The sequence below is a fragment of the Lonchura striata genome, unplaced genomic scaffold, assembly GCF_046129695.1.
Source record: "Lonchura striata isolate bLonStr1 unplaced genomic scaffold, bLonStr1.mat Scaffold_90, whole genome shotgun sequence".
Lineage (NCBI taxonomy): Eukaryota > Metazoa > Chordata > Aves > Passeriformes > Estrildidae > Lonchura > Lonchura striata.
In genome coordinates this window covers 755,389-776,371 of record NW_027461189.1, presented here as the reverse complement: position 1 = coordinate 776,371, position 20,983 = coordinate 755,389, and positions in this window count along the sequence as shown.

The following is a 20,983-nucleotide window of genomic DNA, read 5'->3' as shown; positions in this document are numbered from 1 at the left end:
AACCAAACAAAATCCAGGCAATCAAACCAAAAAGGAGTCAAGAACTGTCCCGGTGTCTGTGTGTCTCTGTGTGTTTGTCTGTGTGTGTGTGTGTGTGGGTGTGTGTGTGACGAAAGGACAGTGAGGGCAAGGATAAAAGGAATACAGCCTAAAAGCTAAACAGAGCTGTGGAATAACACTTAACAATATTCAACTTTGCTTATAACTTCTATTAAGCTTCACAAATTAGCAAAAGAACAACTCTTAGCAGCATTTAACTTTGCTTACAGCTTGTGACTTTGTCGCTATAAGACACGTGAAAGCACGACGCGAGCCACCTGCTATTTTCAAGGTAAAGAGAAAAGTTTATTCTCTGACTCCAACTTTTATACTTTCCCAAAGGTGACATTGGATTGGAGAGTGAATGGACCACCTGTCCAAAGACATTGGACAAAGCACTAGTACATCAAGTTTGTCCAGCCCCATAAAAGATTGTAAACAATATGTTGTTGACAGAAATTGTGTGGGAAGGTTCTCCAACAGAATGGAAACTCAGAAGGCTTTAGAAAATCTTAAGAATCAGGGTGACATGACTTAACCTTACTTCCAGGCCTGACTGGCTCAGCTATCCAAGGCAATCAAAGCCCTCAGAGAGCAGCATTTCTGCCACATTTCCCTGAGCACAGGCACTCCTGTGTGCACACAGACACAAAGAGTCACTACAAGGCACCTGTGAGAAATTCCCCTGAGCAAAGGGAAATGCTCCCTGTGGAGGCTTTGGCATCTCCCCAGGGGATGAAGGGTTGAGCCTGGAGCAGACAGTGTCTGTGATGAGCTCCAGAGGAGCTGAGCCCAGGGGCTGCTGGCCAAGGCCCTGGCCCAGTGAGCATTTCTCAGCTGGCAGGGCGGCCTGAGAAGGGGAGAGGGGAATGCACCAGACCAGGAACCATGGAACCAAGGGACCATTGTTACACTGTGGGGCCATGTGAGAAGAAGTGACCATTGGGACACTGTGGGGCCTTGTGAGACCAAGGGACCATTGGGACACTGTGGGACCATGTGAGATCAAGGGACCATTGGGATACTGTGAGTCCTCATGGATTCATGGACACCACTGTGACATTGCTGGGCCTCATGGAAGCAAGGGGACCCTAGTGACGCCGTGTGCCTCAGTGGAATGTAGGCATCATTGTGACACTGTGAGGCCCCATCCAGCCAAGGCTCCATTGGGACACTGCGAGACCCCACGGAAACAAAGCTCCAGGGTAACACAGAGAGGCTGCCTGTAATCAGTGCTCCATTGTGACCCTGTGGAGCCAAAGGAGAGCGTTGTGACACTGCAAAGCCCCATGGTCCATTGGTCCAAAGGTCCATTGTGACATTGCAGGACTCATGGAACAGAGGAGTCACATGACACTGTGGGGCCTGTGGAACCATGGAGAACATTGTGACACTGCAAGGCCTCAAGGAATCATTAGGACTGTTATATGTCTATAGGATAATTCGTGCAAATAAAATTGTCGTCTCTTTTATAGTTATGTGCTGTTAAATTATACTCTTATAAGAAGTTTTTAAATCGCACAAGCCAGCAACAGCGACTGCAACACCATGTCAAAGCCACCTGGACGAGAGAGGGAGGACTTTATTTACAAGCGAACGAAAGTGGCCAGCCCGGAGAGGGATCATGCATCAAGGTTGTCCGAGAAACACCCGGACGATAAATACACGATAAATATCCGAGACCGAGATAGTCAGAGCCATCAGGGAGGTACATCTCAAATCCGAATTCCGGGACTGCAAACACACGTGTTCATCACTCTCCGGACACGTATTGTTCAACTTGCCACAGAGAAAAGAACTCCACATGAATACATGCACTTTGAAAAGGAAGAAAGGGGACTCTGGCTCAGGCAAGGAAAATCGTATAAAAATGGGTCAGACAGGACGGTCGGTGTGAAGCATAGAGGACCCTCTGCTGCAGCTGTCAAACCTGTGTCTCACCCGGTGGCAATCCCGGGCTCCACATTGACCTTTTTTTATAGTGGCTTTTTTTCATTTTTCTCAAAGTTTATATTTGGTACACTTAATAACTTTTATTAAATTAAAAATTAATAACTTGGAGCCTTGCATTTCTAAGATGTTTATCACATTCGGTTTCTCATGATAAGCCTATCTACTTCTGCTAATTCTGAGATGGGGAAAATGAACTGTCATGATTCCCGCTTGCACTAAAGGATTGTGACACGGGCTGACTTTGTGATGCCAGAGTCTTCTGTGCCATCACAGCGCAACTGTATGACATCCCAGAGTGATAGAGCAGCACTGGCTCTGTGACATCACAAGGGGGATTTGTGAGATCTCAGGGTGGGCTGTGACATCCCAGGAGGCAGTGTGACATCTCAGGGGCTCTGTGACCTTACTGGGGAGGTCACTTCAAGCCAGCTCCCACTCACAGTTCCTCCCAGAGAAGTCCAAAGCTGCTCGTGCCCGGTGGCATCCCGTGTCCCTCTGGGTCCCCCTGCCCCTGGCGCTGCAGCCTCCCGCTGAGGATGTTCGAGGAGATCAAGCCCAGAGCCTGACACGGGGACAGGGGCTCAGGGCCGTCACAGTTGGAACAGGGAGACAGGGACCCCCTAGCAGCATCCCTGTGCCCCCAGGGCCAGAGCTTGGCCAGGGCTCCTTCACCCTCTTATGAAGGAGGGCTTGAGAGCACTTTAAAAATCCCCAGCAGGGGAGTAGCATAAAACAGCATTAAGATTAAGTGACAGCACCACAGAGTTCCTTGGCAAGAGTCACTCTGCTCCTGACTGGACACTTCAGGCACACCAAGGAAACAAAGCAACAACAAAACCAAACAAAATCCAGGCAATCAAACCAAAAAGGAGTCAAGAACTGTCCCGGTGTCTGTGTGTCTCTGTGTGTTTGTCTGTGTGTGTGTGTGTGTGGGTGTGTGTGTGACGAAAGGACAGTGAGGGCAAGGATAAAAGGAATACAGCCTAAAAGCTAAACAGAGCTGTGGAATAACACTTAACAATATTCAACTTTGCTTATAACTTCTATTAAGCTTCACAAATTAGCAAAAGAACAACTCTTAGCAGCATTTAACTTTGCTTACAGCTTGTGACTTTGTCGCTATAAGACACGTGAAAGCACGACGCGAGCCACCTGCTATTTTCAAGGTAAAGAGAAAAGTTTATTCTCTGACTCCAACTTTTATACTTTCCCAAAGGTGACATTGGATTGGAGAGTGAATGGACCACCTGTCCAAAGACATTGGACAAAGCACTAGTACATCAAGTTTGTCCAGCCCCATAAAAGATTGTAAACAATATGTTGTTGACAGAAATTGTGTGGGAAGGTTCTCCAACAGAATGGAAACTCAGAAGGCTTTAGAAAATCTTAAGAATCAGGGTGACATGACTTAACCTTACTTCCAGGCCTGACTGGCTCAGCTATCCAAGGCAATCAAAGCCCTCAGAGAGCAGCATTTCTGCCACATTTCCCTGAGCACAGGCACTCCTGTGTGCACACAGACACAAAGAGTCACTACAAGGCACCTGTGAGAAATTCCCCTGAGCAAAGGGAAATGCTCCCTGTGGAGGCTTTGGCATCTCCCCAGGGGATGAAGGGTTGAGCCTGGAGCAGACAGTGTCTGTGATGAGCTCCAGAGGAGCTGAGCCCAGGGGCTGCTGGCCAAGGCCCTGGCCCAGTGAGCATTTCTCAGCTGGCAGGGCGGCCTGAGAAGGGGAGAGGGGAATGCACCAGACCAGGAACCATGGAACCAAGGGACCATTGTTACACTGTGGGGCCATGTGAGAAGAAGTGACCATTGGGACACTGTGGGGCCTTGTGAGACCAAGGGACCATTGGGACACTGTGGGACCATGTGAGATCAAGGGACCATTGGGATACTGTGAGTCCTCATGGATTCATGGACACCACTGTGACATTGCTGGGCCTCATGGAAGCAAGGGGACCCTAGTGACGCCGTGTGCCTCAGTGGAATGTAGGCATCATTGTGACACTGTGAGGCCCCATCCAGCCAAGGCTCCATTGGGACACTGCGAGACCCCACGGAAACAAAGCTCCAGGGTAACACAGAGAGGCTGCCTGTAATCAGTGCTCCATTGTGACCCTGTGGAGCCAAAGGAGAGCGTTGTGACACTGCAAAGCCCCATGGTCCATTGGTCCAAAGGTCCACTCTGACATTGCAGGACTCATGGAACAGAGGAGTCACATGACACTGTGGGGCCTGTGGAACCATGGAGAACATTGTGACACTGCAAGGCCTCAAGGAATCATTAGGACTGTTATATGTCTATAGGATAATTCGTGCAAATAAAATTGTCGTCTATTTTATAGTTATGTGCTGTTAAATTATACTCTTATAAGAAGTTTTTAAATCGCACAAGCCAGCAACAGCGACTGCAACACCATGTCAAAGCCACCTGGACGAGAGAGGGAGGACTTTATTTACAAGCGAACGAAAGTGGCCAGCCCGGAGAGGGATCATGCATCAAGGTTGTCCGAGAAACACCCGGACGATAAATACACGATAAATATCCGAGACCGAGATAGTCAGAGCCATCAGGGAGGTACATCTCAAATCCGAATTCCGGGACTGCAAACACACGTGTTCATCACTCTCCGGACACGTATTGTTCAACTTGCCACAGAGAAAAGAACTCCACATGAATACATGCACTTTGAAAAGGAAGAAAGGGGACTCTGGCTCAGGCAAGGAAAATCGTATAAAAATGGGTCAGACAGGACGGTCGGTGTGAAGCATAGAGGACCCTCTGCTGCAGCTGTCAAACCTGTGTCTCACCCGGTGGCAATCCCGGGCTCCACATTGACCTTTTTTTATAGTGGCTTTTTTTCATTTTTCTCAAAGTTTATATTTGGTACACTTAATAACTTTTATTAAATTAAAAATTAATAACTTGGAGCCTTGCATTTCTAAGATGTTTATCACATTCGGTTTCTCATGATAAGCCTATCTACTTCTGCTAATTCTGAGATGGGGAAAATGAACTGTCATGATTCCCGCTTGCACTAAAGGATTGTGACACGGGCTGACTTTGTGATGCCAGAGTCTTCTGTGCCATCACAGCGCAACTGTATGACATCCCAGAGTGATAGAGCAGCACTGGCTCTGTGACATCACAAGGGGGATTTGTGAGATCTCAGGGTGGGCTGTGACATCCCAGGAGGCAGTGTGACATCTCAGGGGCTCTGTGACCTTACTGGGGAGGTCACTTCAAGCCAGCTCCCACTCACAGTTCCTCCCAGAGAAGTCCAAAGCTGCTCGTGCCCGGTGGCATCCCGTGTCCCTCTGGGTCCCCCTGCCCCTGGCGCTGCAGCCTCCCGCTGAGGATGTTCGAGGAGATCAAGCCCAGAGCCTGACACGGGGACAGGGGCTCAGGGCCGTCACAGTTGGAACAGGGAGACAGGGACCCCCTAGCAGCATCCCTGTGCCCCCAGGGCCAGAGCTTGGCCAGGGCTCCTTCACCCTCTTATGAAGGAGGGCTTGAGAGCACTTTAAAAATCCCCAGCAGGGGAGTAGCATAAAACAGCATTAAGATTAAGTGACAGCACCACAGAGTTCCTTGGCAAGAGTCACTCTGCTCCTGACTGGACACTTCAGGCACACCAAGGAAACAAAGCAACAACAAAACCAAACAAAATCCAGGCAATCAAACCAAAAAGGAGTCAAGAACTGTCCCGGTGTCTGTGTGTCTCTGTGTGTTTGTCTGTGTGTGTGTGTGTGTGGGTGTGTGTGTGACGAAAGGACAGTGAGGGCAAGGATAAAAGGAATACAGCCTAAAAGCTAAACAGAGCTGTGGAATAACACTTAACAATATTCAACTTTGCTTATAACTTCTATTAAGCTTCACAAATTAGCAAAAGAACAACTCTTAGCAGCATTTAACTTTGCTTACAGCTTGTGACTTTGTCGCTATAAGACACGTGAAAGCACGACGCGAGCCACCTGCTATTTTCAAGGTAAAGAGAAAAGTTTATTCTCTGACTCCAACTTTTATACTTTCCCAAAGGTGACATTGGATTGGAGAGTGAATGGACCACCTGTCCAAAGACATTGGACAAAGCACTAGTACATCAAGTTTGTCCAGCCCCATAAAAGATTGTAAACAATATGTTGTTGACAGAAATTGTGTGGGAAGGTTCTCCAACAGAATGGAAACTCAGAAGGCTTTAGAAAATCTTAAGAATCAGGGTGACATGACTTAACCTTACTTCCAGGCCTGACTGGCTCAGCTATCCAAGGCAATCAAAGCCCTCAGAGAGCAGCATTTCTGCCACATTTCCCTGAGCACAGGCACTCCTGTGTGCACACAGACACAAAGAGTCACTACAAGGCACCTGTGAGAAATTCCCCTGAGCAAAGGGAAATGCTCCCTGTGGAGGCTTTGGCATCTCCCCAGGGGATGAAGGGTTGAGCCTGGAGCAGACAGTGTCTGTGATGAGCTCCAGAGGAGCTGAGCCCAGGGGCTGCTGGCCAAGGCCCTGGCCCAGTGAGCATTTCTCAGCTGGCAGGGCGGCCTGAGAAGGGGAGAGGGGAATGCACCAGACCAGGAACCATGGAACCAAGGGACCATTGTTACACTGTGGGGCCATGTGAGAAGAAGTGACCATTGGGACACTGTGGGGCCTTGTGAGACCAAGGGACCATTGGGACACTGTGGGACCATGTGAGATCAAGGGACCATTGGGATACTGTGAGTCCTCATGGATTCATGGACACCACTGTGACATTGCTGGGCCTCATGGAAGCAAGGGGACCCTAGTGACGCCGTGTGCCTCAGTGGAATGTAGGCATCATTGTGACACTGTGAGGCCCCATCCAGCCAAGGCTCCATTGGGACACTGCGAGACCCCACGGAAACAAAGCTCCAGGGTAACACAGAGAGGCTGCCTGTAATCAGTGCTCCATTGTGACCCTGTGGAGCCAAAGGAGAGCGTTGTGACACTGCAAAGCCCCATGGTCCATTGGTCCAAAGGTCCATTGTGACATTGCAGGACTCATGGAACAGAGGAGTCACATGACACTGTGGGGCCTGTGGAACCATGGAGAACATTGTGACACTGCAAGGCCTCAAGGAATCATTAGGACTGTTATATGTCTATAGGATAATTCGTGCAAATAAAATTGTCGTCTATTTTATAGTTATGTGCTGTTAAATTATACTCTTATAAGAAGTTTTTAAATCGCACAAGCCAGCAACAGCGACTGCAACACCATGTCAAAGCCACCTGGACGAGAGAGGGAGGACTTTATTTACAAGCGAACGAAAGTGGCCAGCCCAGAGAGGGATCATGCATCAAGGTTGTCCGAGAAACACCCGGACGATAAATACACGATAAATATCCGAGACCGAGATAGTCAGAGCCATCAGGGAGGTACATCTCAAATCCGAATTCCGGGACTGCAAACACAGGTGTTCATCACTCTCCGGACACGTATTGTTCAACTTGCCACAGAGAAAAGAACTCCACATGAATACATGCACTTTGAAAAGGAAGAAAGGGGACTCTGGCTCAGGCAAGGAAAATCGTATAAAAATGGGTCAGACAGGACGGTCGGTGTGAAGCATAGAGGACCCTCTGCTGCAGCTGTCCAACCTGTGTCTCACCCGGTGGCAATCCCGGGCTCCACATTGACCTTTTTTTATAGTGGCTTTTTTTCATTTTTCTCAAAGTTTATATTTGGTACACTTAATAACTTTTATTAAATTAAAAATTAATAACTTGGAGCCTTGCATTTCTAACATGTTTATCACGTTCGGTTTCTCATGATAAGCCTATCTACTTCTGCTAATTCTGAGATGGGGAAAATGAACTGTCATGATTCCCGCTTGCACTAAAGGATTGTGACACGGGCTGACTTTGTGATGCCAGAGTCTTCTGTGCCATCACAGCGCAACTGTATGACATCCCAGAGTGATAGAGCAGCACTGGCTCTGTGACATCACAAGGGGGATTTGTGAGATCTCAGGGTGGGCTGTGACATCCCAGGAGGCAGTGTGACATCTCAGGGGCTCTGTGACCTTACTGGGGAGGTCACTTCAAGCCAGCTCCCACTCACAGTTCCTCCCAGAGAAGTCCAAAGCTGCTCGTGCCCGGTGGCATCCCGTGTCCCTCTGGGTCCCCCTGCCCCTGGCGCTGCAGCCTCCCCCTGAGGATGTTCGAGGAGATCAAGCCCAGAGCCTGACACGGGGACAGGGGCTCAGGGCCGTCACAGTTGGAACAGGGAGACAGGGACCCCCTAGCAGCATCCCTGTGCCCCCAGGGCCAGAGCTTGGCCAGGGCTCCTTCACCCTCTTATGAAGGAGGGCTTGAGAGCACTTTAAAAATCCCCAGCAGGGGAGTAGCATAAAACAGCTTTAAGATTAAGTGACAGCACCACAGAGTTCCTTGGCAAGAGTCACTCTGCTCCTGACTGGACACTTCAGGCACACCAAGGAAACAAAGCAACAACAAAACCAAACAAAATCCAGGCAATCAAACCAAAAAGGAGTCAAGAACTGTCCCGGTGTCTGTGTGTCTCTGTGTGTTTGTCTGTGTGTGTGTGTGTGTGTGTGTGTCTGTGTGACGAAAGGACAGTGAGGGCAAGGATAAAAGGAATACAGCCTAAAAGCTAAACAGAGCTGTGGAATAACACTTAACAATATTCAACTTTGCTTATAACTTCTATTAAGCTTCACAAATTAGCAAAAGAACAACTCTTAGCAGCATTTAACTTTGCTTACAGCTTGTGACTTTGTCGCTATAAGACACGTGAAAGCACGACGCGAGCCACCTGCTATTTTCAAGGTAAAGAGAAAAGTTTATTCTCTGACTCCAACTTTTATACTTTCCCAAAGGTGACATTGGATTGGAGAGTGAATGGACCACCTGTCCAAAGACATTGGACAAAGCACTAGTACATCAAGTTTGTCCAGCCCCATAAAAGATTGTAAACAATATGTTGTTGACAGAAATTGTGTGGGAAGGTTCTCCAACAGAATGGAAACTCAGAAGGCTTTAGAAAATCTTAAGAATCAGGGTGACATGACTTAACCTTACTTCCAGGCCTGACTGGCTCAGCTATCCAAGGCAATCAAAGCCCTCAGAGAGCAGCATTTCTGCCACATTTCCCTGAGCACAGGCACTCCTGTGTGCACACAGACACAAAGAGTCACTACAAGGCACCTGTGAGAAATTCCCCTGAGCAAAGGGAAATGTTCCCTGTGGAGGCTTTGGCATCTCCCCAGGGGATGAAGGGTTGAGCCTGGAGCAGACAGTGTCTGTGATGAGCTCCAGAGGAGCTGAGCCCAGGGGCTGCTGGCCAAGGCCCTGGCCCAGTGAGCATTTCTCAGCTGGCAGGGCGGCCTGAGAAGGGGAGAGGGGAATGCACCAGACCAGGAACCATGGAACCAAGGGACCATTGTTACACTGTGGGGCCATGTGAGAAGAAGTGACCATTGGGACACTGTGGGGCCTTGTGAGACCAAGGGACCATTGGGACACTGTGGGACCATGTGAGATCAAGGGACCATTGGGATACTGTGAGTCCTCATGGATTCATGGACACCACTGTGACATTGCTGGGCCTCATGGAAGCAAGGGGACCCTAGTGACGCCGTGTGCCTCAGTGGAATGTAGGCATCATTGTGACACTGTGAGGCCCCATCCAGCCAAGGCTCCATTGGGACACTGCGAGACCCCACGGAAACAAAGCTCCAGGGTAACACAGAGAGGCTGCCTGTAATCAGTGCTCCATTGTGACCCTGTGGAGCCAAAGGAGAGTGTTGTGACACTGCAAAGCCCCATGGTCCATTGGTCCAAAGGTCCATTGTGACATTGCAGGACTCATGGAACAGAGGAGTCACATGACACTGTGGGGCCTGTGGAACCATGGAGAACATTGTGACACTGCAAGGCCTCAAGGAATCATTAGGACTGTTATATGTCTATAGGATAATTCGTGCAAATAAAATTGTCGTCTATTTTATAGTTATGTGCTGTTAAATTATACTCTTATAAGAAGTTTTTAAATCGCACAAGCCAGCAACAGCGACTGCAACACCATGTCAAAGCCACCTGGACGAGAGAGGGAGGACTTTATTTACAAGCGAACGAAAGTGGCCAGCCCAGAGAGGGATCATGCATCAAGGTTGTCCGAGAAACACCCGGACGATAAATACACGATAAATATCCGAGACCGAGATAGTCAGAGCCATCAGGGAGGTACATCTCAAATCCGAATTCCGGGACTGCAAACACAGGTGTTCATCACTCTCCGGACACGTATTGTTCAACTTGCCACAGAGAAAAGAACTCCACATGAATACATGCACTTTGAAAAGGAAGAAAGGGGACTCTGGCTCAGGCAAGGAAAATCGTATAAAAATGGGTCAGACAGGACGTTCGGTGTGAAGCATAGAGGACCCTCTGCTGCAGCTGTCCAACCTGTGTCTCACCCGGTGGCAATCCCGGGCTCCACATTGACCTTTTTTTATAGTGGCTTTTTTTCATTTTTCTCAAAGTTTATATTTGGTACACTTAATAACTTTTATTAAATTAAAAATTAATAACTTGGAGCCTTGCATTTCTAAGATGTTTATCACATTCGGTTTCTCATGATAAGCCTATCTACTTCTGCTAATTCTGAGATGGGGAAAATGAACTGTCATGATTCCCGCTTGCACTAAAGGATTGTGACACGGGCTGACTTTGTGATGCCAGAGTCTTCTGTGCCATCACAGCGCAACTGTATGACATCCCAGAGTGCTAGAGCAGCACTGGCTCTGTGACATCACAAGGGGGATTTGTGAGATCTCAGGGTGGGCTGTGACATCCCAGGAGGCAGTGTGACATCTCAGGGGCTCTGTGACCTTACTGGGGAGGTCACTTCAAGCCAGCTCCCACTCACAGTTCCTCCCAGAGAAGTCCAAAGCTGCTCGTGCCCGGTGGCATCCCGTGTCCCTCTGGGTCCCCCTGCCCCTGGCGCTGCAGCCTCCCGCTGAGGATGTTCGAGGAGATCAAGCCCAGAGCCTGACACGGGGACAGGGGCTCAGGGCCGTCACAGTTGGAACAGGGAGACAGGGACCCCCTAGCAGCATCCCTGTGCCCCCAGGGCCAGAGCTTGGCCAGGGCTCCTTCACCCTCTTATGAAGGAGGGCTTGAGAGCACTTTAAAAATCCCCAGCAGGGGAGTAGCATAAAACAGCATTAAGATTAAGTGACAGCACCACAGAGTTCCTTGGCAAGAGTCACTCTGCTCCTGACTGGACACTTCAGGCACACCAAGGAAACAAAGCAACAACAAAACCAAACAAAATCCAGGCAATCAAACCAAAAAGGAGTCAAGAACTGTCCCGGTGTCTGTGTGTCTCTGTGTGTTTGTCTGTGTGTGTGTGTGTGTGTGTGTGTGTGTGACGAAAGGACAGTGAGGGCAAGGATAAAAGGAATACAGCCTAAAAGCTAAACAGAGCTGTGGAATAACACTTAACAATATTCAACTTTGCTTATAACTTCTATTAAGCTTCACAAATTAGCAAAAGAACAACTCTTAGCAGCATTTAACTTTGCTTACAGCTTGTGACTTTGTCGCTATAAGACACGTGAAAGCACGACGCGAGCCACCTGCTATTTTCAAGGTAAAGAGAAAAGTTTATTCTCTGACTCCAACTTTTATACTTTCCCAAAGGTGACATTGGATTGGAGAGTGAATGGACCACCTGTCCAAAGACATTGGACAAAGCACTAGTACATCAAGTTTGTCCAGCCCCATAAAAGATTGTAAACAATATGTTGTTGACAGAAATTGTGTGGGAAGGTTCTCCAACAGAATGGAAACTCAGAAGGCTTTAGAAAATCTTAAGAATCAGGGTGACATGACTTAACCTTACTTGCAGGCCTGACTGGCTCAGCTATCCAAGGCAATCAAAGCCCTCAGAGAGCAGCATTTCTGCCACATTTCCCTGAGCACAGGCACTCCTGTGTGCACACAGACACAAAGAGTCACTACAAGGCACCTGTGAGAAATTCCCCTGAGCAAAGGGAAATGTTCCCTGTGGAGGCTTTGGCATCTCCCCAGGGGATGAAGGGTTGAGCCTGGAGCAGACAGTGTCTGTGATGAGCTCCAGAGGAGCTGAGCCCAGGGGCTGCTGGCCAAGGCCCTGGCCCAGTGAGCATTTCTCAGCTGGCAGGGCGGCCTGAGAAGGGGAGAGGGGAATGCACCAGACCAGGAACCATGGAACCAAGGGACCATTGTTACACTGTGGGGCCATGTGAGAAGAAGTGACCATTGGGACACTGTGGGGCCTTGTGAGACCAAGGGACCATTGGGACACTGTGGGACCATGTGAGATCAAGAGACCATTGGGATACTGTGAGTCCTCATGGATTCATGGACACCACTGTGACATTGCTGGGCCTCATGGAAGCAAGAGGACCCTAGTGACGCCGTGTGCCTCAGTGGAATGTAGGCATCATTGTGACACTGTGAGGCCCCATCCAGCCAAGGCTCCATTGGGACACTGCGAGACCCCACGGAAACAAAGCTCCAGGGTAACACAGAGAGGCTGCCTGTAATCAGTGCTCCATTGTGACCCTGTGGAGCCAAAGGAGAGCGTTGTGACACTGCAAAGCCCCATGGTCCATTGGTCCAAAGGTCCATTGTGACATTGCAGGACTCATGGAACAGAGGAGTCACATGACACTGTGGGGCCTGTGGAACCATGGAGAACATTGTGACACTGCAAGGCCTCAAGGAATCATTAGGACTGTTATATGTCTATAGGATAATTTGTGCAAATAAAATTGTCGTCTATTTTATAGTTATGTGCTGTTAAATTATACTCTTATAAGAAGTTTTTAAATCGCACAAGCCAGCAACAGCGACTGCAACACCATGTCAAAGCCACCTGGACGAGAGAGGGAGGACTTTATTTACAAGCGAACGAAAGTGGCCAGCCCAGAGAGGGATCATGCATCAAGGTTGTCCGAGAAACACCCGGACGATAAATACACGATAAATATCCGAGACCGAGATAGTCAGAGCCATCAGGGAGGTACATCTCAAATCCGAATTCCGGGACTGCAAACACAGGTGTTCATCACTCTCCGGACACGTATTGTTCAACTTGCCACAGAGAAAAGAACTCCACATGAATACATGCACTTTGAAAAGGAAGAAAGGGGACTCTGGCTCAGGCAAGGAAAATCGTATAAAAATGGGTCAGACAGGACGGTCGGTGTGAAGCATAGAGGACCCTCTGCTGCAGCTGTCCAACCTGTGTCTCACCCGGTGGCAATCCCGGGCTCCACATTGACCTTTTTTTATAGTGGCTTTTTTTCATTTTTCTCAAAGTTTATATTTGGTACACTTAATAACTTTTATTAAATTAAAAATTAATAACTTGGAGCCTTGCATTTCTAACATGTTTATCACGTTCGGTTTCTCATGATAAGCCTATCTACTTCTGCTAATTCTGAGATGGGGAAAATGAACTGTCATGATTCCCGCTTGCACTAAAGGATTGTGACACGGGCTGACTTTGTGATGCCAGAGTCTTCTGTGCCATCACAGCGCAACTGTATGACATCCCAGAGTGATAGAGCAGCACTGGCTCTGTGACATCACAAGGGGGATTTGTGAGATCTCAGGGTGGGCTGTGACATCCCAGGAGGCAGTGTGACATCTCAGGGGCTCTGTGACCTTACTGGGGAGGTCACTTCAAGCCAGCTCCCACTCACAGTTCCTCCCAGAGAAGTCCAAAGCTGCTCGTGCCCGGTGGCATCCCGTGTCCCTCTGGGTCCCCCTGCCCCTGGCGCTGCAGCCTCCCGCTGAGGATGTTCGAGGAGATCAAGCCCAGAGCCTGACACGGGGACAGGGGCTCAGGGCCGTCACAGTTGGAACAGGGAGACAGGGACCCCCTAGCAGCATCCCTGTGCCCCCAGGGCCAGAGCTTGGCCAGGGCTCCTTCACCCTCTTATGAAGGAGGGCTTGAGAGCACTTTAAAAATCCCCAGCAGGGGAGTAGCATAAAACAGCATTAAGATTAAGTGACAGCACCACAGAGTTCCTTGGCAAGAGTCACTCTGCTCCTGACTGGACACTTCAGGCACACCAAGGAAACAAAGCAACAACAAAACCAAACAAAATCCAGGCAATCAAACCAAAAAGGAGTCAAGAACTGTCCCGGTGTCTGTGTGTCTCTGTGTGTTTGTCTGTGTGTGTGTGTGTGTGTGTGTGTCTGTGTGACGAAAGGACAGTGAGGGCAAGGATAAAAGGAATACAGCCTAAAAGCTAAACAGAGCTGTGGAATAACACTTAACAATATTCAACTTTGCTTATAACTTCTATTAAGCTTCACAAATTAGCAAAAGAACAACTCTTAGCAGCATTTAACTTTGCTTACAGCTTGTGACTTTGTCGCTATAAGACACGTGAAAGCACGACGCGAGCCACCTGCTATTTTCAAGGTAAAGAGAAAAGTTTATTCTCTGACTCCAACTTTTATACTTTCCCAAAGGTGACATTGGATTGGAGAGTGAATGGACCACCTGTCCAAAGACATTGGACAAAGCACTAGTACATCAAGTTTGTCCAGCCCCATAAAAGATTGTAAACAATATGTTGTTGACAGAAATTGTGTGGGAAGGTTCTCCAACAGAATGGAAACTCAGAAGGCTTTAGAAAATCTTAAGAATCAGGGTGACATGACTTAACCTTACTTGCAGGCCTGACTGGCTCAGCTATCCAAGGCAATCAAAGCCCTCAGAGAGCAGCATTTCTGCCACATTTCCCTGAGCACAGGCACTCCTGTGTGCACACAGACACAAAGAGTCACTACAAGGCACCTGTGAGAAATTCCCCTGAGCAAAGGGAAATGTTCCCTGTGGAGGCTTTGGCATCTCCCCAGGGGATGAAGGGTTGAGCCTGGAGCAGACAGTGTCTGTGATGAGCTCCAGAGGAGCTGAGCCCAGGGGCTGCTGGCCAAGGCCCTGGCCCAGTGAGCATTTCTCAGCTGGCAGGGCGGCCTGAGAAGGGGAGAGGGGAATGCACCAGACCAGGAACCATGGAACCAAGGGACCATTGTTACACTGTGGGGCCATGTGAGAAGAAGTGACCATTGGGACACTGTGGGGCCTTGTGAGACCAAGGGACCATTGGGACACTGTGGGACCATGTGAGATCAAGGGACCATTGGGATACTGTGAGTCCTCATGGATTCATGGACACCACTGTGACATTGCTGGGCCTCATGGAAGCAAGGGGACCCTAGTGACGCCGTGTGCCTCAGTGGAATGTAGGCATCATTGTGACACTGTGAGGCCCCATCCAGCCAAGGCTCCATTGGGACACTGCGAGACCCCACGGAAACAAAGCTCCAGGGTAACACAGAGAGGCTGCCTGTAATCAGTGCTCCATTGTGACCCTGTGGAGCCAAAGGAGAGTGTTGTGACACTGCAAAGCCCCATGGTCCATTGGTCCAAAGGTCCATTGTGACATTGCAGGACTCATGGAACAGAGGAGTCACATGACACTGTGGGGCCTGTGGAACCATGGAGAACATTGTGACACTGCAAGGCCTCAAGGAATCATTAGGACTGTTATATGTCTATAGGATAATTCGTGCAAATAAAATTGTCGTCTATTTTATAGTTATGTGCTGTTAAATTATACTCTTATAAGAAGTTTTTAAATCGCACAAGCCAGCAACAGCGACTGCAACACCATGTCAAAGCCACCTGGACGAGAGAGGGAGGACTTTATTTACAAGCGAACGAAAGTGGCCAGCCCAGAGAGGGATCATGCATCAAGGTTGTCCGAGAAACACCCGGACGATAAATACACGATAAATATCCGAGACCGAGATAGTCAGAGCCATCAGGGAGGTACATCTCAAATCCGAATTCCGGGACTGCAAACACAGGTGTTCATCACTCTCCGGACACGTATTGTTCAACTTGCCACAGAGAAAAGAACTCCACATGAATACATGCACTTTGAAAAGGAAGAAAGGGGACTCTGGCTCAGGCAAGGAAAATCGTATAAAAATGGGTCAGACAGGACGGTCGGTGTGAAGCATAGAGGACCCTCTGCTGCAGCTGTCCAACCTGTGTCTCACCCGGTGGCAATCCCGGGCTCCACATTGACCTTTTTTTATAGTGGCTTTTTTTCATTTTTCTCAAAGTTTATATTTGGTACACTTAATAACTTTTATTAAATTAAAAATTAATAACTTGGAGCCTTGCATTTCTAACATGTTTATCACGTTCGGTTTCTCATGATAAGCCTATCTACTTCTGCTAATTCTGAGATGGGGAAAATGAACTGTCATGATTCCCGCTTGCACTAAAGGATTGTGACACGGGCTGACTTTGTGATGCCAGAGTCTTCTGTGCCATCACAGCGCAACTGTATGACATCCCAGAGTGCTAGAGCAGCACTGGCTCTGTGACATCACAAGGGGGATTTGTGAGATCTCAGGGTGGGCTGTGACATCCCAGGAGGCAGTGTGACATCTCAGGGGCTCTGTGACCTTACTGGGGAGGTCACTTCAAGCCAGCTCCCACTCACAGTTCCTCCCAGAGAAGTCCAAAGCTGCTCGTGCCCGGTGGCATCCCGTGTCCCTCTGGGTCCCCCTGCCCCTGGCGCTGCAGCCTCCCGCTGAGGATGTTCGAGGAGATCAAGCCCAGAGCCTGACACGGGGACAGGGGCTCAGGGCCGTCACAGTTGGAACAGGGAGACAGGGACCCCCTAGCAGCATCCCTGTGCCCCCAGGGCCAGAGCTTGGCCAGGGCTCCTTCACCCTCTTATGAAGGAGGGCTTGAGAGCACTTTAAAAATCCCCAGCAGGGGAGTAGCATAAAACAGCATTAAGATTAAGTGACAGCACCACAGAGTTCCTTGGCAAGAGTCACTCTGCTCCTGACTGGACACTTCAGGCACACCAAGGAAACAAAGCAACAACAAAACCAAACAAAATCCAGGCAATCAAACCAAAAAGGAGTCAAGAACTGTCCCGGTGTCTGTGTGTCTCTGTGTGTTTGTCTGTGTGTGTGTGTGTGTGTGTGTGTGTGTGACGAAAGGACAGTGAGGGCAAGGATAAAAGGAATACAGCCTAAAAGCTAAACAGAGCTGTGGAATAACACTTAACAATATTCAACTTTGCTTATAACTTCTATTAAGCTTCACAAATTAGCAAAAGAACAACTCTTAGCAGCATTTAACTTTGCTTACAGCTTGTGACTTTGTCGCTATAAGACACGTGAAAGCACGACGCGAGCCACCTGCTATTTTCAAGGTAAAGAGAAAAGTTTATTCTCTGACTCCAACTTTTATACTTTCCCAAAGGTGACATTGGATTGGAGAGTGAATGGACCACCTGTCCAAAGACATTGGACAAAGCACTAGTACATCAAGTTTGTCCAGCCCCATAAAAGATTGTAAACAATATGTTGTTGACAGAAATTGTGTGGGAAGGTTCTCCAACAGAATGGAAACTCAGAAGGCTTTAGAAAATCTTAAGAATCAGGGTGACATGACTTAACCTTACTTCCAGGCCTGACTGGCTCAGCTATCCAAGGCAATCAAAGCCCTCAGAGAGCAGCATTTCTGCCACATTTCCCTGAGCACAGGCACTCCTGTGTGCACACAGACACAAAGAGTCACTACAAGGCACCTGTGAGAAATTCCCCTGAGCAAAGGGAAATGTTCCCTGTGGAGGCTTTGGCATCTCCCCAGGGGATGAAGGGTTGAGCCTGGAGCAGACAGTGTCTGTGATGAGCTCCAGAGGAGCTGAGCCCAGGGGCTGCTGGCCAAGGCCCTGGCCCAGTGAGCATTTCTCAGCTGGCAGGGCGGCCTGAGAAGGGGAGAGGGGAATGCACCAGACCAGGAACCATGGAACCAAGGGACCATTGTTACACTGTGGGGCCATGTGAGAAGAAGTGACCATTGGGACACTGTGGGGCCTTGTGAGACCAAGGGACCATTGGGACACTGTGGGACCATGTGAGATCAAGAGACCATTGGGATACTGTGAGTCCTCATGGATTCATGGACACCACTGTGACATTGCTGGGCCTCATGGAAGCAAGGGGACCCTAGTGACGCCGTGTGCCTCAGTGGAATGTAGGCATCATTGTGACACTGTGAGGCCCCATCCAGCCAAGGCTCCATTGGGACACTGCGAGACCCCACGGAAACAAAGCTCCAGGGTAACACAGAGAGGCTGCCTGTAATCAGTGCTCCATTGTGACCCTGTGGAGCCAAAGGAGAGCGTTGTGACACTGCAAAGCCCCATGGTCCATTGGTCCAAAGGTCCATTGTGACATTGCAGGACTCATGGAACAGAGGAGTCACATGACACTGTGGGGCCTGTGGAACCATGGAGAACATTGTGACACTGCAAGGCCTCAAGGAATCATTAGGACTGTTATATGTCTATAGGATAATTTGTGCAAATAAAATTGTCGTCTATTTTATAGTTATGTGCTGTTAAATTATACTCTTATAAGAAGTTTTTAAATCGCACAAGCCAGCAACAGCGACTGCAACACCATGTCAAAGCCACCTGGACGAGAGAGGGAGGACTTTATTTACAAGCGAACGAAAGTGGCCAGCCCAGAGAGGGATCATGCATCAAGGTTGTCCGAGAAACACCCGGACGATAAATACACGATAAATATCCAAGACCGAGATAGTCAGAGCCATCAGGGAGGTACATCTCAAATCCGAATTCCGGGACTGCAAACACAGGTGTTCATCACTCTCCGGACAGGTATTGTTCAACTTGCCACAGAGAAAAGAACTCCACATGAATACATGCACTTTGAAAAGGAAGAAAGGGGACTCTGGCTCAGGCAAGGAAAATCGTATAAAAATGGGTCAGACAGGACGGTCGGTGTGAAGCATAGAGGACCCTCTGCTGCAGCTGTCCAACCTGTGTCTCACCCGGTGGCAATCCCGGGCTCCACATTGACCTTTTTTTATAGTGGCTTTTTTTCATTTTTCTCAAAGTTTATATTTGGTACACTTAATAACTTTTATTAAATTAAAAATTAATAACTTGGAGCCTTGCATTTCTAACATGTTTATCACGTTCGGTTTCTCATGATAAGCCTATCTACTTCTGCTAATTCTGAGATGGGGAAAATGAACTGTCATGATTCCCGCTTGCACTAAAGGATTGTGACACGGGCTGACTTTGTGATGCCAGAGTCTTCTGTGCCATCACAGCGCAACTGTATGACATCCCAGAGTGCTAGAGCAGCACTGGCTCTGTGACATCACAAGGGGGATTTGTGAGATCTCAGGGTGGGCTGTGACATCCCAGGAGGCAGTGTGACATCTCAGGGGCTCTGTGACCTTACTGGGGAGGTCACTTCAAGCCAGCTCCCACTCACAGTTCCTCCCAGAGAAGTCCAAAGCTGCTCGTGCCCGGTGGCATCCCGTGTCCCTCTGGGTCCCCCTGCCCCTGGCGCTGCAGCCTCCCGCTGAGGATGTTCGAGGAGATCAAGCCCAGAGCCTGACACGGGGACAGGGGCTCAGGGCCGTCACAGTTGGAACAGGGAGACAGGGACCCCCTAGCAGCATCCCTGTGCCCCCAGGGCCAGAGCTTGGCCAGGGCTCCTTCACCCTCTTATGAAGGAGGGCTTGAGAGCACTTTAAAAATCCCCAGCAGGGGAGTAGCATAAAACAGCATTAAGATTAAGTGACAGCACCACAGAGTTCCTTGGCAAGAGTCACTCTGCTCCTGACTGGACACTTCAGGCACACCAAGGAAACAAAGCAACAACAAAACCAAACAAAATCCAGGCAATCAAACCAAAAAGGAGTCAAGAACTGTCCCGGTGTCTGTGTGTCTCTGTGTGTTTGTCTGTGTGTGTGTGTGTGTGTGTGTGTGTGTGACGAAAGGACAGTGAGGGCAAGGATAAAAGGAATACAGCCTAAAAGCTAAACAGAGCTGTGGAATAACACTTAACAATATTCAACTTTGCTTATAACTTCTATTAAGCTTCACAAATTAGCAAAAGAACAACTCTTAGCAGCATTTAACTTTGCTTACAGCTTGTGACTTTGTCGCTATAAGACACGTGAAAGCACCACGCGAGCCACCTGCTATTTTCAAGGTAAAGAGAAAAGTTTATTCTCCAACTTTTATACTTTCCCAAAGGTGACATTGGATTGGAGAGTGAATGGACCACCTGTCCAAAGACATTGGACAAAGCACTAGTACATCAAGTTTGTCCAGCCCCATAAAAGATTGTAAACAATATGTTGTTGACAGAAATTGTGTGGGAAGGTTCTCCAACAGAATGGAAACTCAGAAGGCTTTAGAAAATCTTAAGAATCAGGGTGACATGACTTAACCTTACTTGCAGGCCTGACTGGCTCAGCTATCCAAGGCAATCAAAGCCCTCAGAGAGCAGCATTTCTGCCACATTTCCCTGAGCACAGGCACTCCTGTGTGCACACAGACACAAAGAGTCACTACAAGGCACCTGTGAGAAATTCCCCTGAGCAAAGGGAAATGTTCCCTGTGGAGGCTTTGGCATCTCCCCAGGGGATGAAGGGTTGAGCCTGGAGCAGACAGTGTCTGTGATGAGCTCCAGAGGAGCTGAGCCCAGGGGCTGCTGGCCAAGGCCCTGGCCCAGTGAGCATTTCTCAGCTGGCAGGGCGGCCTGAGAAGGGGAGAGGGGAATGCACCAGACCAGGAACCATGGAACCAAGGGACCATTGTTACACTGTGGGGCCATGTGAGAAGAAGTGACCATTGGGACACTGTGGGGCCTTGTGAGACCAAGGGACCATTGGGACACTGTGGGACCATGTGAGATCAAGGGACCATTGGGATACTGTGAGTCCTCATGGATTCATGGACACCACTGTGACATTGCTGGGCCTCATGGAAGCAAGGGGACCCTAGTGACGCCGTGTGCCTCAGTGGAATGTAGGCATCATTGTGACACTGTGAGGCCCCATCCAGCC